This window comes from Sceloporus occidentalis, unplaced genomic scaffold (assembly GCF_023333645.1).
Source record: "Sceloporus occidentalis isolate IW3139 unplaced genomic scaffold, rSceOcc1.0.p SCAF_2, whole genome shotgun sequence".
In the NCBI taxonomy this organism is placed as follows: Eukaryota; Metazoa; Chordata; class Lepidosauria; order Squamata; family Phrynosomatidae; genus Sceloporus; species Sceloporus occidentalis.
Window position 1 is genome coordinate 212,837,764 of NW_028316982.1, and position 16,914 is coordinate 212,854,677.

At 40.2% G+C, this 16,914-nt stretch overlaps 1 protein-coding gene across 3 annotated transcripts in view; it reads left to right on the top strand.

The window, feature by feature from the left end:
• NRIP1 (nuclear receptor interacting protein 1) overlaps positions 1-16,914 on the top strand; it is a 121,775-nt gene that overhangs the window by 20,648 nt on the left and 84,213 nt on the right. The window lies entirely within an intron of this gene.

Here is a 16,914-nt window from a genome sequence, read left to right on the forward strand (position 1 = left end):
CACACACATAGTGTGTATATAGTGGATACACACACACACACACACACACACACTCTATATATATACACACTACTTAAATTCCCTGGAGGAGGAGGGAGAGAGAGGGACTGTTTCCATTTTCTCCTCCTTCTCCAGCCTCTTTATTTTTCAAAAACTGGGCTGCATCCGCACTGCAGGAATAATACCGTTTTGATATACAGTAATACTGAGGCCTCGAGCCAAAGCGGTATCAAAACGGTATTATTCCTGCAGTGCGGATGCAGCCTAGGCTGCCACCACCCTCCCTTTGGTGTCCTGCACCACCGCTCCTGTTGTTTATGTTTACTCGCTTCCCATCGCCAAACACATCCAAAGGCAGGGCAGACCTCCAGGATGTTGTTGTTGTTGTTGTTGTTATTATTATTAATTGTTATTATTATTTCTATCCTCCTCCTTCTGTTGTGTCACCTACCCACTTTCCCTACAAGGTCCTTCCTCATCATCGGCTGATGAGGTGTATATAGTGTGTTCATATAGTGTGTGTGTGTATATATACACACACACACACACACACACACACACTGTATACACACACACACTCTATAGGACCTGTTGTTAAATTCCCTGGAGGAGGGAGAGTGAGGGACTGTATATAGTGTATATGGTGCCCCTCCTCCTGCATCCTCTTCTTATTTAAGGCAAAAAAGGTCTGTATTTGGAGCCCTATCCACAGTCTGGTAATAATGATCAAGCCTCGCATTTGTCATGACAGAGAATCCGAGTCCAAAGATGATGATGATGATGATGATGATGATGATGATGATGATGATGATGATGATCATCATCATCATCATTCTTCTTTTAAAATGTTGGGTTGTGGTCGGAAGCAGCTCCTGTTCAGTTTTAATGACATGTGAAATGGAAGAGGGTGCTTAGAGAGAAGGTACCAAGTGCTTCTGATTCTTTTGGGAGCTGAAATTTGTGTTGTGATTTTTGAATTGACTGAGAGTTGTAGCTAATCCTCGCCCATGTGCTTCTTAGGAAATCGTGTATTCTTTTTTGCCCCAAGCAAAATTTAGGGAAATGTTCTAGTGTATGTTGTATTTGGAAAGAGAAACTTAGTTTTCCTCCCTGGAAATCTAATTTGTGTATCGGAGTCAGGAATACTTCGTACTGAGATACTTGGTACATTTGGGACTAAGGCTGAGTTATGGCACCATAAAGGACATAGGGATTACCAAGTTATTTAGGAAAAGAGCACCAATTCAAGGCTGGGTTAAGATGTGAATGGTTGTTTCCTTCATGGAGATGTGCTGGCCTGGTGCAGATATTTCCTCTTTAGCCTTGGAATGAAGTGTTTTATACTAGCAAATAATCTGTGAGCTTCAGATGTAAGCAAGTGCACAGAGCATAAAATATTTCATGGGACAACGCTGGTGATGAGCACTTTTCATGGTTGCAAAACGATTCTGTTTAATGGGTGTCTTCTCACATGGTGCAAATTAAGTCCAAACTTGAAAACTAAAGTTAGGAAGATTGAATGGGGAAATTAAAAGATATATACAGTACTTCAGTAAAAAAAAAAACCCCATTAGAAATGAATTGTATAAACAGTCAAATTGCAAGCGTTGAGGGTGTGGCACAGTGACGTATGCGATCCACTGATAATTGTGTGAAGAAGAGCTGCAGTCTCCAGTGTATCTTGCCTGTTTTAGCAGTCTATATTTGCTTTTCATTTTCTGATCAATAAAGGGCTACAAGAATTTGCATGACTGATCTTGGCAGAAGTCTTTTTGCAAGCCAGTCTGGTTAATTTTATCTGCTAATTTTATGTATTAGCCAAGCCTGGCTCCAAGGTTTTCTTCCCTGATCTACAACAATTCCATTTATTTGTAGTTGTTACTGTTCTTACTTGTAAAGTTCCTAAAACTTTGTTTATTAAGTATAAAACCTCCAGATAAGCACACATGTGGAAAGGAGAGGAATGCAAAGGTTATGAAAAACAAAACTATGCTTACAGACCTTGAATTTTTCAATTCACGGCATAAGATTTGAATCACACTTTAATTTTTTGGGGGGGATTTGTATGTTCTTATGTGCTTTTCAGTATTTATAGCTCTGCAAATCCTCTTTGAGGGTTTATGAGGTCTAAAACTGGGCTAGAGATGAAAATATATATTTTTATACTCAAGGTGCTTTCTTAGCAACTTTTGATACCTGTTAGGGACAGGTTAGAAAACATTTGTAGTTCATCTTCATGTGAACTTCACCAAGCCATGGGTGCAGGCACACAACATAATTTGTGTATTGAATATGTGTTTGGTATTACATTTAAAATTAAATGGAGGGAGAAGGACGCTTGCTCTTTTCTTTGGATCATCTCGGAAAACTAAGGCCTGTTACAGACAGCCAAAATAAAGCTGCTTCGAGTCACAGTGGAGGTATGGTGTTTCAATGATACATGCGTCCTAAGAGTCCAGAAGTCGCACCAAAGCCACACTCCAGCCCTAAGGACTAGAGCGTGGCTTTCGTGTGGCTTCTGGACTCTTAGGACTTATGCATCATTGAAACACCATACCTTCACTGTGATTCGAAGCAGCTTTATTTTGGCTGTCTGTAACAGACCCTAGTTTCAGAGGGAGGAATTAGACACTTCACAGCAAGTTTTGGGTGGGAATTCATTATGTATGTCTTGGACCAAACTAGAGGCGCCATTAAATGTGGTTTTGAATTTTACTTTTAAAGAAAGATAAATTGCATTCACAGATGAAGGGTGTGAACTCACTGGATCAGAGAAGCATGGAGAGGGAATTTAACCGTTTCCTCCCCCATTGTAGTCCTGAGGAAAATCCCTCCTCTGAAGGCTGCTTTCCCATTAAAAGAAAATTTCCTTTTAGCAACTGTGGAGAGCTTCTCCTCAAAGGAAATACCAGGAAGTTTTTCCCCTCAAAAGACTGTAATAAGGAGGAAAGGGTTAAATCTGCCCTCACAAAATCACTGTGATTCTGTTAATTATCACCTTTCAGGTAAAGCAGTCTGCAGTGAGAAAAACAAGCCCTCATATTAGATACAAAGATGTTTAATATCACACCTACTTTGGCTTACTGATCGGTTTTTAATTCTTTTAATATTCTTACAGCACATCTGAAACAGGAAAGTGTCATTCCCAGCCTTAAATAACAAGGTCTTGGCGCATGTTTAATAAATAAGTAGTAATCCTTTTTTCTCAAAAAAAGAAAAAAAGAGCAGATTGAACACGAAAAATGTAAAGATGACTTTATGCAAACATTATTATCTCTTGCTTGTGGTATATAACTTACCATTCTAATGCTTGACCCCGGTACAAATGTAAAGGCCCAGAGGGATTCCTTTTAATAGTGATTCTATATTAATTTTGATTGAACAGCAGTGGTTTAGTGTGGTTTTGAGAAATGATCATGCTCTTTTGAAGCTTATTAGGATCTTGCAGTGAGTCTCACTGAAGTGTTTTTTTTTGTTGCTGTTTCCATGTGATGTGGAACCACAGGAGGCTTTAAGTAATGGAGTGTGCTTTCAGTTCATATGGACCATATAGAGAGACTTAAAAGCCAGGGCCAGGGCCTGGCAAATGTATCAGAATCGTCTGCAGCATACAGGTGATTTGTGGTGCAGGGTTTTCTTGCTAGCAGATGCTGTATAGGGTTCCTTGAATCTTGAAAGTACATAAAACAATGATGTTTAGAAGATACTGTCTTGAAAATGGAGTAAGTGGAAAACAAAAAAGCAGATGCTTTTCATTCTCAACTCAGCAAACAACTGGCTTCTCAACTGCAGGCTTATGATCTTTAAACTAGTTTAGGCTGCATTCATACATTCAGAGTCCTAGATGGCACCAATAAAACATAATTTTGAGTAGACATGTTTCAAATTGTGTACTAGGTCCATAAAGATTCCAGTTGAAATTGATAGGTGGTTTTAAGGCAAGTTACGATGTCTCAGACCTCTACGTTACAAAAGTGTTGTAAAGTTTATTGAGTTAAGGTGTGTGGTAGTTTGAAAATTCTCAGGTGATATAGAAATGTCCAGTATTATATTCCTCAGCTATTTTCACATATTAAATGGAATTAAAGTGAGTTATGAAGGCAGGACAACATATCTGTAGTCTTAAAAACAATTCCTTCACACGTGCTTATATGGCCCTTATCTGGTGTATATAACAGGCTGGCAGTTCTCTCAATGATTTTGAGAAGCACAATGTGTTTTTCATTTTTAATATTTTATGCAAGTTGGTTTAGCATCTCTTGAACTAATGAAACAAATGATTCTAAAATGTAAAAAAATATGACTACTAACTGCATTGCTTTTGAAAATATTTTTTATTGAAAATCAATATTTAAGTGAAAAGAAAATTACCCAATAATGTTTTTCATATCTCATGTAAGGAGCGCTAGTGTACAACAGGTGGGGAATTTGTGGCTCTCCAAATGTTGACTTTCAGCTCCCAAGAGCCCTAGCCATTGGTGCTGAGTGTTGTGAGTTGCACTGGAGAACCACATGTTATCCATCACTGGTGTGAGACAAGGGATATGTTCCATTTATCTCTATGTAAGTTTAAAATGGTTAGATGAAAACTAACAGAGAGAGAAAGATTAGACAAATTAATGGATATAGGTTTATCAAAAACTAATACAGTAGTCATCTAACTAGATATCTAGCTAGAATCAATATTCAGAGAGAGTACATTTCGGAATATCAGATGTGTGCATTATGAGACGCTGTTGTCCCGATGTCCTGTTTAATACACTTCCGAGAGGCTGAAGATTGGATTAGACTGACCCCTGGTATAAACAAGGCCCTTCATGTGTTCTAATGAATAAGTAGAACATAAACCAATTACAAATTATGAGAGTCCACCTAAACATTCAGAAGAAACATTGCTACTGTAAGATCTGTTCACTAGTGGACTTGGAGAGTGGTGGAGTCTACTTTCAAGGTCTTTAAACAGATGTTAGATTGTCATCTGTCATGAGTATCTTATTTGTGTATTTCTCCTGCAATTGGATTATGTGGCCATTCTGGTCATTTGCAACTGTGTGATTCTAAGTTTGTTTTCCTATTGATCCTGGAGACCAGGGTTTGAATCCCAGCTTAGTCATGGAAACTCACTGGGCAAGTCGCAATCTCTGAGCCACAGATGAAGACAGAGCCCCTCTGAGCAAGTCTTGCTAAGAAAACCTTGTGATAGGTTCTCTTTAGAGCTGTCGTTAAGTCATAATTGACTTGAGAAAAGTGAAGTTTATTATTTATTTCAGACCACATAGCCTAACTTACATTTTAGTGGGTTGGATCCAGGTATGTATTAACAAAAAGAGAAAGAGAAAGCTGCCTTTCTCACATGTTCTTTCCTTCTCTGCCAGCTCTAGAGTCCCTTCAGGATGCAAAATGTCATGCAAGGCCCTGCTTAATGGCATGGGATGAGTGAGGAAGAGAAGGCATGTAGTAAAAGCAGAGGGCTGTAGAAAATTGGGGAGAGTAAGGCAAAAATGTCTCTGCTGGGTTTTTCATAAATGTCTCCTTACCTGCCCAGACAAATTTGCTGGATTTCAAGATCCCTGGAATATTTTTGAGTGTTGTCTATACAGTAAAATTACATCAGTTTCTGACCACCTCTTGTGCGCTATGGATATTTGAAATGGATATTTGGATCCATTGCATTGAATGTGTGTGTGACCATCTAGCTATTATTTTTTTCTTATATATTTAAAAAAAACTGAATGCAAACAAGTTTTTTAGTTTCTTCTTTAAAATATATTCATGCAGAAATCTTATCTCATGGTTTGATCAAATATAATATGTATACCTGAATCTTCTCTTATCTACCCCATGTATTCTGTAACAATGGCAGTAGTACTGCCCTATCACTCATTACATTATAGAAAGGCACATTTATTTTGTGCTTTCTTTTCCTTCCCTGTAACTAGAAAAGATGGTCTATCTTAATGTTATCTTTAAAGTAAAGGAAGATGTACATTAGGTTTTTAAAAATCTGCCTATTTCCCTTTTATTCTTAAATAAGTATATGTTGATCTTAAATTAATTTTGCAAACTGCTTATGCTTATTACTATTTTTAAACAGACCTTAAAGATCTTGATGTTTCACGTTTTTCTGATGCTCAACCCTATTGTGTATTTTAGCATTTATAGGTTAAGGGGAACTAATATTTTAAATTTTGATTTGCGTTGGGAATGTATTTAGATTTGCTATTGGTATATGCCTTGAAGTCAACTACAACTTAGAGTGACCATATCATAACATTTTTTTTCTTGGCAAGATTTATTTAGAGAGATTTGCCATCACTCTCCTCTTAGGCTGCAACCGCACTGCAGAGTGAAGGAAGCCTTAGTGTGAGAGTATGACTTGTCCACAGTCACCTAGTAGGTTTCCATGATTGAGTGGGGCTTCGAACCCTGGTCTCCCACTGACAACAAGGAAAGAACAAAATTCTTTGACAAATGAACTGAAGTGTGAACTATATAATTTATTCTCCATGCCATACATAAATTGGTTGCATGCCAGTTTACCATGGTAATTGAAACAAAGTCTTATGGTTGTATCAAATTGGTGACTTGACTAAACAATCTTTTATCTAACTGAATGCAGCAGGGAGCGAGGTGTATTTTGACAATTCCCTGTCCTTCATATTACTTCACACTCTCAAAGGTTGCCAACTATATGGAACATATTGGAAGGGGGTGGCTCACTAAAAAATTGGTATCCTTCTCATTTTGCTGACAGAAGGCTCTGCTGGTTTAAAGGGCCCTCCAGCAATAAGTTTGTGTCCAAATTGATAATAATTATTATGGGAAAGAGCCTAGTTCAGAATATAGCATCTTGGGCCTGTTACAGACAGGTGTAATAGTACAGACTGGGTCCATACTAGGGTTAGAAAGGGGTGTCCCTTCCTAGTATGGATCGAGTCCATACAAAATGGTGGCGCCCGTTCCACACGGGGGCCGCCATTGCTACATCACCACTGCGCTGCCTCCAAATGAGGCGGCGCAGTAGTGACGTACTGACGCCATGCCAGGGCACATAGAGCGTCCTTTCCGCGGCGCCAGAAGGAGCTCCGAAACAGAGCTCCTTCCGGGATTTGCGTCGCTGGCGCAGCTTTTAGATGGCTGTGCCAGCGACACAAGACAGAAAGGGGCCGAGCGGTTCCTTTCTGCATGAAACCCCAAGGACACCCCTTTCCAGGCCATGGGGAAGTGGCCTTTTGTGACGCGCCTTGGAGTGTAAAGAATTATATCAACAATTACCTGTTGATTTTACATGTCCTCATAGTGTGACTGAAATGTTGTAATCAACACTGCAGTTGTTCATTTAAGAACCACAATTCGTCAGCTGGGAATCATATGTCAGATTCACATCTGAGGACAAATTGCAGAATTTTTGTCACAAGGGGGCAGTGTGGGCAGGTGAATCCATCATCCATGAAACCATGTAAAATGCCATTGTTCCATATAATTTGGTGGCTTCTTTACATATTAAAACATTTTGGTATTGCGCTAAGCTTACGTGAATAAAGGTTCGGCAAGTAATCTTATTAAAGTTTAGCCTAGAAGATAGTTAAAGCATCAAACTGAGAGATGGGTTAGATTTGTATGTGGTAGCTCGAGCTTTTAAGTAGAACCGCCATTACAGCTGGTTGGACTTCTTAACCATACAAAAATAGGAGCTCACTTTCTCTTCAATATTGATGATATTGCCTGAGTTTGCAAGACCTGAACAGGGCCATTGATTACAGGATGACTTGTAGATCTCTGGTTCATAGGGTCACCATAGGTTGAAGTTACCTTGATGGCAGTTAACAACAGAAATTGACTTATGACACTGAAGTTTCTGGAATCACATTCATGGTCATTGTATCATTGCAACAGCTGAAAGTTGCCCACCCACATTCAACATACAATTTTTTAGCACTGTAAACAAAAGAATTTCCAAGGCCCTGGGGAGCAGAGCAGGAAGCATGTGAAGATGCCTCCAGGTCTTTCCTGGCAGTGACATGCTTAGGAACAGGCAGTGGCAGTGACTCTTCAGGGTCCTAGCACAGCTGCCTGTCACAACTTGTTTCACGGCTAGGATAGAGTTAGCAGTATCTTTACACACTACTCCACCTTCCAGTGCTTCAGACATCTTTCTTGGGAGAGGGGGTGCATCAGGTAGCTTTTTGGGGTAGTTCTGGGAGATATAGCTATCATGAAAGAGTTGTAGCTGTGTCTCCCGATGCATGATCTGTGCTGTTCATTGCCTTGAATTGTTGTTTAGAATAATAATTGATAAATCAGATAGTTAAAAAGTTGATGACTTCTTAATTTGTGAAAACTGAAAACCTGTGCAGACCGGCCATTAAAGTCAGCCTGGGGGCGGATTCGAGGCATGGAATGCCTCGACTTTGTCCCTATGATGGTGTGATGCTGCGCACAGAGTCACGGCACTCCCCTGTCACTGCGTTTAGATGACGCAGTGCCAAAGGAGCGCCATAAAGGCACGGCATAGCAGTTACGACGCCCTTTCCAGGGTGCAAAAAGGAGCTGGGGCCTCGATCTGGTGAAGATGGAGGCAGCTGCAGGTTGCCCCTTAGGCCCCTGAAATATCTGTTTAATGTCACTGTTGAAAATACAACTTACTTGGCTTTTCAAAATATTTTGGATCTTTTAGATATTTTTAAAGTTAGGTAAATGCAGCATTTTCAGGATGTTGTTCTGTAAGACTTGAAAGACAAGAATTCTTTGGTCTGTAATTTTACTTAGAAAATTGTTTGCTATAATTTGAAGTGCTTAATTTCTTAATGATCTTTCATTTAAAAATATTAGCCTGTACAGATAAGGTCACATGCTTACGGTCTTTGAGAAACTGCTGAGTATGGGTATGATTTAACTAAATATAAGTAGTTGTGCATTGGAAGTAATCAGAAGAAGCCAAAGCATTCCTGGTGTTTGCACTGAACTGAGCGAGACAGAGAAAACATTACATTCGCAACCAAACTATTAGACAAGTAAGAATGTGAATCTTATCTATATATTAACATATTAAATCAAACACAAGTTAAAGCTGTGTTGGTTTCAGTGGTTTATGTATTTTCCAGTGGGATCTTAAAAAGCTTAACTTTGATCTGATCATGCCGTGTGTGTGTGTTTTAAAAAAATAAGGCATTCATATATATTACAGCTTCAGTGGTACACAGATAAAGTGTATTGGAATTATTTAATACTTAGGTTTCATTTTCAGAACTATGAAAGAAAGGCTATGAAAAGAATTCCATGCAATATTTTCAATATTGAAAATAGTCTCAAGGAAAAATTTTCAGTTGTGAAAAATTGCCCAGCATTGTGTAAGATATGTAAGTGAAAAAAGCTGAATTTTAATGACACAGATTATTTTCCAGCATTAAAATCAAATCTGTTGTAGAGTAGGCCAAGGCAAGTCTGAAAAACTGGTGGTTTATAAAACTGGGTTACTGTTTAGAAGATTAGTGAGGGTTTAGGAACTTTGGCTGGCATTCTGTCTTTCAGTTACATATTTTTGAAATAATTCCATATTTAGTAATGCTACACAGTCATGATTGTGCATTGTTGTCCTTCCAAACCCGCCTTAACAGCTAGCAGGTTCATCAAGTGAAGGAGGTCTGCTCAGCTGTTGATCCGGGTACAGCAGGATGATGTAAAAGTTCTCTCCTGCCAGTGAAAGCAGCAGGACTCCTGTCACAATTCCTTGTTGCAGCTTTGCTTGCTGTAGGAGGGGGCTGTAAACATTGTCCAGTGTGCCCTGATTGAAACTAACTCCTTTGCTTGATATGACTGCTGGCTGTTAAAGTGGATTTGGATGACTGTGTTTTTGGATGACTTTAGTTACATGTTTGTAGCCAAGAAGGCAATGCAGAATATTCTATGCATTTTTGTTAAGGTGAGTATACTCAGAAATGGGATTTGTTTTATAAATTCAAGCTTTATGTCTTAGATTTTACAGTATATATTGGTATTTCAGGTGTATGTTGGTATTTCAGGTGTATTATATTGTATTTAATACTATGCAATGTTTTGGTGGCTAAATTGGTATACTTTTTGGCATACTGTTGCTCTTCCCCCAACTACATTCATTGTAGTTAAAACTGAACTTGTTACTTCATCAGTATACCCACAAGTTTGGCATTTCTCTTGCTATTCATTCAGACAACCTGCTCATTCATAGCTATAAAGGTCTGCTCCTAGGTACTTCACTTTAGGCATCTAATGAAGTAGACTTAGGGGCTGAGCAGAAGGGCACGAAAAACTGGGCTGATACTGGTTTTAATGAAAAGAAGTGGAAGTCCCGCTGTCCACATGGCCAGCTCTGGAGGTGGGCCAAACACGCACGGGCTGTCTGCATAATGCAAGCTCAAGTCTCACGGCTTGGTTATTTTTTCCCCTCCTTCCTCCATGCATGCATACCATTACATGAACATGCTGCCCTTGGCCGCTAATTACCTCCCTCCTCCCACCCTGCTGCGATCCCATTGGACTGCTTTTCAAGTGTGTGACTGACTGCACAGTTGCATGCATGATACACTGCCTTTTCAGTGCATTTGTTTGCCCAATGACACACTGGAAAAGCACACTCATGGAGGCCTTCCATGCATGTCTGCTTTCTCCCCCCTTCTCCCCATGTCCCCCCTGATGGATTGTCTGGTTTGTGTATGTTGTAATTACATCCATTGCATTATTGGCGACCTGCTGTGTTTGTCATACTTTTGTGTTTTTGCTTTCCCACATTCCTGCATTCATTTTGTGCTGTTTATATAAAGTTGCATTGAGGTGAAGTATCAGAGCTTCTTGTAGTTCCGTTTTTTAGCCCTGGAGTGCAGCTTCACCCGGTTTTGCATTGTATGCCAATTAAACAGCTTGGCTTCAAGTTAGTTTGAAGCTGCTTAATTTTGCCACTGCAGACAACCCCTTAGTCTACAAAGCTTATGCAACCAACTTCTTTCAGTTAAGTCTCGAAGGTGCTACAAGGCTGTTTTACACACTGATCTAGACTAACATGGTCTTGTGGATACATGGAAATAGTATAATTACACTCATCCCTCCATGTTTGCTGGGGTTAGGGGCACAGGACCCCCGTGAATGTGGAAAAATCACAAATAACTAAAACACCATGTTTTTACCTGAGTAAAGACCTCTCTAGGGATCTCTAGGTCCTCCAGTACAACTCTGTGTCAACATCTGCCAGACATTTATCATAGAATTGTGCTGGAGGAGTGACTTTTAGTTCAAGTGACCATAGAGTTGTGCTGGAGGACCTAGATATTCCTAGAGAGAACTTATTAATAAAGTCCATAAAGGGAGTTGCTATATTAAAAAAAGTGAGTATGAAAAATATCAATATTAAAAATATTAGGGGATCACTTGATGATTCACAAGGCAGATCAAAGTGAACTTGAAAATTTGTGTTGTTGTCTGCATTCAAGTAATTTTGACTTATGGTGACCCTAAGGCAAACCTATCATGGGGTTTTCTTGGTAGAATTTGTTTAGAGAGTTTGTCCTTGCCTTCCTCTCAGGCTGAGAGAGTGTGACTTGTCCAAGGTGACTTAATGGGTTTCAGTGGCTGATCAGAGGGTTGATTCCTGGTTTCCCTGTGTCTTAGTACAAGTCAAACCACTATACCATGCTGGCTCCTATTCCATCTAATATGTTGCAAATGAAAGCTCAGAACCAGATGCAGCCTACATTTGTAGGTAATCTCACTGATATGAAATATAATATGTTTACGGTAGTATTGTAATCCATCAGTCATGGTAATAATTTAATTTCTGTAAATTTTAGATAATTAACAACTCATAATATATTGTATAAACACACCCAAGATCCTGTGTTGTTTTAGGGGTAACACAGATGTGTGTTTAGTTAATCTAGATTCCACAGTTACCCAGCTAGGTATCAAGGCTTTGCGTTCAGTCAGTTGGACAGTGATTACCGTAACTAGATCCCCACTGCCTAAATCAAGAGTGTTGAAAGAGCTGTATATTTGCAGAACTAGTGGCTGCACTAGTGAACTCACAAGACCACATTTATGCAACCTCTGGAAAAGTGCAGCTGCTTGCGCAACTAATTTTATGCTAGCACACTGATGTAATAGGATACCAACAATTATCTATATTTATAAATAAATATTTATTTATATTTAAGTATCTTTCAGTTATGTTGACAATGCAAGGATTGGAATTAGTGAGATTAGTACAATATATTTGTAATAAATAGGGTCTTTAACAGAACATTGCATTATTCCCAACCCTTTCATAGGTGTTCAGGGTTTCAGCTACCTTGGAACAGATGCAAGTATAAAAAAAAACAAAAGAAGTCAACATTTGTCCTATGGGATATGTTACTGAATGGCTCAAGATCTTTATGTCCTGTATTCTGTACGTCACGTGGGGTTTGTGTGTGTGTTAGTTTCTCAATTTTCTTGGTAAACTTTTGGGGCAGGTGGAGACATTGTGTTGGGTAGAGAAAAGTAGTTTGGTTGGCATTTCATATTTTACAGCAAGTTTTTAGTTTCACATATTTGAACTTGTACTAGATAGGGTTAATAGGTTAGCACAAAAGGTTGAATTATAAGGCATTAGGCTTAATTAAGGGAGAGCAGGAGTGGCGGGAGTATGTGACAGCTAAATGGGTTTCCCACAGACTAATGTCAGTTACAGTGCAACCATGCCTCAACTTAAGTGAGTTATTTTGTGCAAAGGGCAATGGTGATTAACAATCTGACATGCTAGACATTTCTGGCCAATCCCATCTGTTTTAGAGGTTAAGAAAGCACACCTTTATGGGCTGATGGATTGATTTGTGTGCCTGTCTGGTAAAGATTAGAAGTCCAAGGCCAATGCAGTAAATGTCAGTTAAAGAATGTTGCTCTTTCTTACTAGTTTTTTTAACTGTCACCTGTTTTGTACTAAGACTAACTGTGTCTATAAAGCTGTTATAGAATAAAAATAACATTTCTCAGCCATGAGAGCAGATGGTGTGAAGTAGAATAAATCCCGTATGATACATTTCCTTAAATTTACTTTAGTGAGCAGCTTACTTTGTAAGACTGCACTTAACATGGACAAAGATATTATGAGGAAATGATTATGAATATTGACTTTTCTGATAGTCACACAATCTATTTCAAACCAAGTGTTTTACATTTTGAGTTCCAGCCCTCACTACAGCAGGGAGAACCCTTTAGCACTTGCCAAGTATGCAGTTGTCTTTCACTCCTTCAAATGAAATGTCTAATGCTCTATGTCTAATGTTCTACTCTAGCTTCAAGTTGTCAGGACTTGAACGTGCCAGGCAGTGATGTTAGTTGCTTGTCCACCTACTTGCTTGCCTTTCTGATTCTTTGCTAGTTCCATGATCTCCTGCACTCTTGCCACCACCATTAACATGCAATGGCTTGAATGTAGCTTCCCATGACATAGCATCTATTTTAAAGAAATGACTATTCTGTATAACGACTCTAGAGTGTGTTCAGAGGAGGGTACCAAAATGGTGAAAGGCCTGGAAGCCATGGCCTTAATAGGGAGTGACTTAGGAAACTGAGTGTGATTATTCTGGTGAAGAAAAGGTTAAGGTGTGACATGCTAACCATTTCTAAATATTTGAAGGGATGTCATGTTGAGGATGGAGCAAACATGTTTTCTGCTGCTCCAGAGACAGGACACAAAGCAATAGATTAAAGCTACAGGAAAGGAGATTTTCCATGGTGATGGGGAATACAATGGCTTGAACTATCCTCACTTGAGTATTCAGAGTTATCTCTTTTTACTTTAGGCTCTTGTCTAGTTCATTTATAGCTGTTCTTCCCAATCCTAGTCTTCCTCAGTGTCCATTCTGATCAGTATTTGAACCAAGGTATGGAAACTCTTTGACTACTTCAATTTTCGCATTGTCAAGGATGAATTCTTGTAGGTCTTTCATGATCATTATTTTTAATGTTTAGCATTAATCCAACCTTGGCACTTTCCTTCCTTGACCTTCTTCAGTAATTGCTCCAGATCTTTGTTGGTTTCTGCTAGTAGTATTGTGTCATCTGTGTATCTTAGGTTAATGTTCCTTCTTCCTCTTTTCACTCCTCCTGTCTCTCACTCTAAGCCTGCTTTGTGTATGATATTATCTGCATACAGGTTGGATAAATGGGGTGATAGTATGCAGCCTTGCCAGTCCCCTTTGCTGATTGGGAACCAGTCTGTTTCTCTGTATTCTGTCCTGATAGGCAGGATGGTCTGATGCAGTAGCGTCATTGAGGTGTGCGGGTGGTACAGCTCACAGCGGGAAACATCCCAGAGGGGGTGACACCTGGTCAAGACCCCCCCTCCTAGCCATGGCTCAGCTTTCCTTAGGAGAATTGGGCCACAGCTAGGAGCCAGGCCCCTACACCTCCTTGTCACAGTAAGTAGGGGTGGGGTGTGCACGCGCACTTGGCCTGGATTCTTGTTGTGGCTCGGTTTGCCTCAGGAGAACTGGGCCACGGCAAGGAGCTGGGCCGAGCGAGCGAGCATGCCCCACTCTGCCCCTCCTTGCCACAGCCCCGTTCTCTCCTGAGGAAAACTGAACAATAATGAGGAGCAGCAGTGTGTGGGTGTGGGTGTGCTGCAGCAAGGAGCCGGGCTGAGCGTGCGCACGCCCCCTCCTTATCACATCTTGGATTTCCTCAGGGGAGAACCGGGCCATGGCAAGGAGGGGCAGGGAGGCGCTTACGGGTAGCCTGGTTATTCCATGGAAAACAGCTGCAAGAAGGAGGGCAGAAACCCCACCCCTTCTGGACAGAAACCTCAGCCTCCTGAATCGAGTGACACCAAACCCTGGAACGCCACTGATTTGATGTTGTGTCACTTCCATTTCTCTAAACCAGTGGTCCCCAAACTGTGCCCTTTAAGAGATTTTGGACTTCAACTCCCAGAAGCCTCAGCCATGTTGGCCAAAATCCCTTAAAGAGCACAGTTTAGGGACCACTGCTCTAAGCACCAGCACCAGCTTTTTGTGATCTATGCAGTCAAAGGCTTTAATGCTGAAGTCAATGAAGCACATGCCAATTTTCTTCTGAAATTCCCTGGTGCTCACCATTATCCAATACAGTGGAGCCTCGGGTTACGAAAGTAATCCGTTCCGCGGCCGCTTTCGTAACCCGAACGGCTTTCGCAAGCCGAATCCCCATAGCCGCTAATGGGGAAAAGCCGCGATTTGGTGTAAAATCGCGGCAAAAAGCACCAAAAGTTTTTTCGGGACCCGAAAAAACGTTCGTAACCCGGATCAATAATTTCCAATTGGATTTTTTCGGGTCCCGAAAAATTCGTAACCCGGGTATTTCGTATCCCGAGGTTCCACTGTATATGTTTGCAATGTGATCCCTAGTGCCTTTTCCTTTCTTGAATCCAGCTTATACCTCAGGGATTTCATGCTCCCTATATGATAAGAATGTTTGCTGCAGAATATTGAGCCTGTGATATTAGTGTGATGGTTCTGTAATTACCACAATTGGTCTCTCTCTCTCTCTCTCTTTCTCTCTCTCTCTCTCTTTATGAATGGCAATATATATTGATCACTTTTATTCTATGGGCCACTGCTTTGTTTCCATATTTGTTGGCAGATTTTAGTTAAAACTAAGCTTGACTCTTTCTCTGTGGACTGTAGCAATTCTTGTATGTCATCTGTTCCTGGGATTTGTTCTTTCCCATTGTTTCGAATATGACTTGTATTTCGCTTTCCAAAACTTGTCCATAGGTTTATTCTTCCCATGTGTCATGTATATGACATATGTACTATGGGTGTAGTCTTAATGAATTGGAACTCTGGAAAATCATGCAGGATTTCCCCTTCCATGCTGGCAGTTCTCTGTGAAAAAGTTGACCTCTACAGATAAGAGAACAACAGGAGTGTTGATGGAAGTGTAGGGCCAGCACATTTCCACTCCAACCAAGCTCAGAAGGCTGTTCTTTATTCTCAAAACATTTCCATCTTTTATGTGTCTGCATGTGTGAATGCAAGCATTCACAAGTATACAGACAAACATACATGTACTGAAGGATGGGAACTACAAATGTAGAGATGTGAGACAATGTAAGGAAATATTTGAGCACATAAATACTGCCTGCAGATAAGTGCACATATGCCATAGTTTTGAACAGTATGTATGCATGAACAAGTGTGTGAGCAATCTTGAGCAATCCTAATGGCTAACCAATGTTTGCTTCATTCATTTTTCAGTAGGTTGAATGATCTGAAGTTTTATCATTCAAGCATAAAGGTTGATAGTTAGAGATTATAACTATTTAAAACTTCTAATTTTCTTCATCAACAACTTTTAATTATAACCCAACCTAAGCAAATGACTCATCCTGCCATATTTATTATTTTTCCAGGATGGATGGATTTTGTATAAGGTTGTACATTGTCTGAACTCATTGTATGCTATGTATTGTAATGACAGAACCATCAAAAATCTTCAGTCACACCATGCATACATATGTTAAAAAGGCTATTTGCTCCCAGAATTACCGTATATAGTCAACTATAAGTCAAAAAATGTATGCCCCAAAATGAACTCCAAAATCCTGGGTAGACTTATGGAAGGGTCAATGAGTTAATGCTAATAAATTTTGTGAAAGAAGAAGTGCCCACCTTCCTCTGTAGCCTTGTAATGGCTCCCTGTTTGAAGCCCCGGCACCAACTCTCCTCTCCTCCTCTCTCCCTGTGTGTGTGTGTCTGTTTCCCAGGCTCTCAGCCTTCTTGCCGAGCCAGACCTAACAAGCTGCTGCTAAGGAAAGGGACACACAGATAGTATGCCCAGGCTTGTACCCCATTTTGCCTGGAAGTCCTGGGGGTGAGAAGGGCCTGGGGGTGTCCTGGGGGTGAAAAGCAGAGAGAGAAAGGTTTG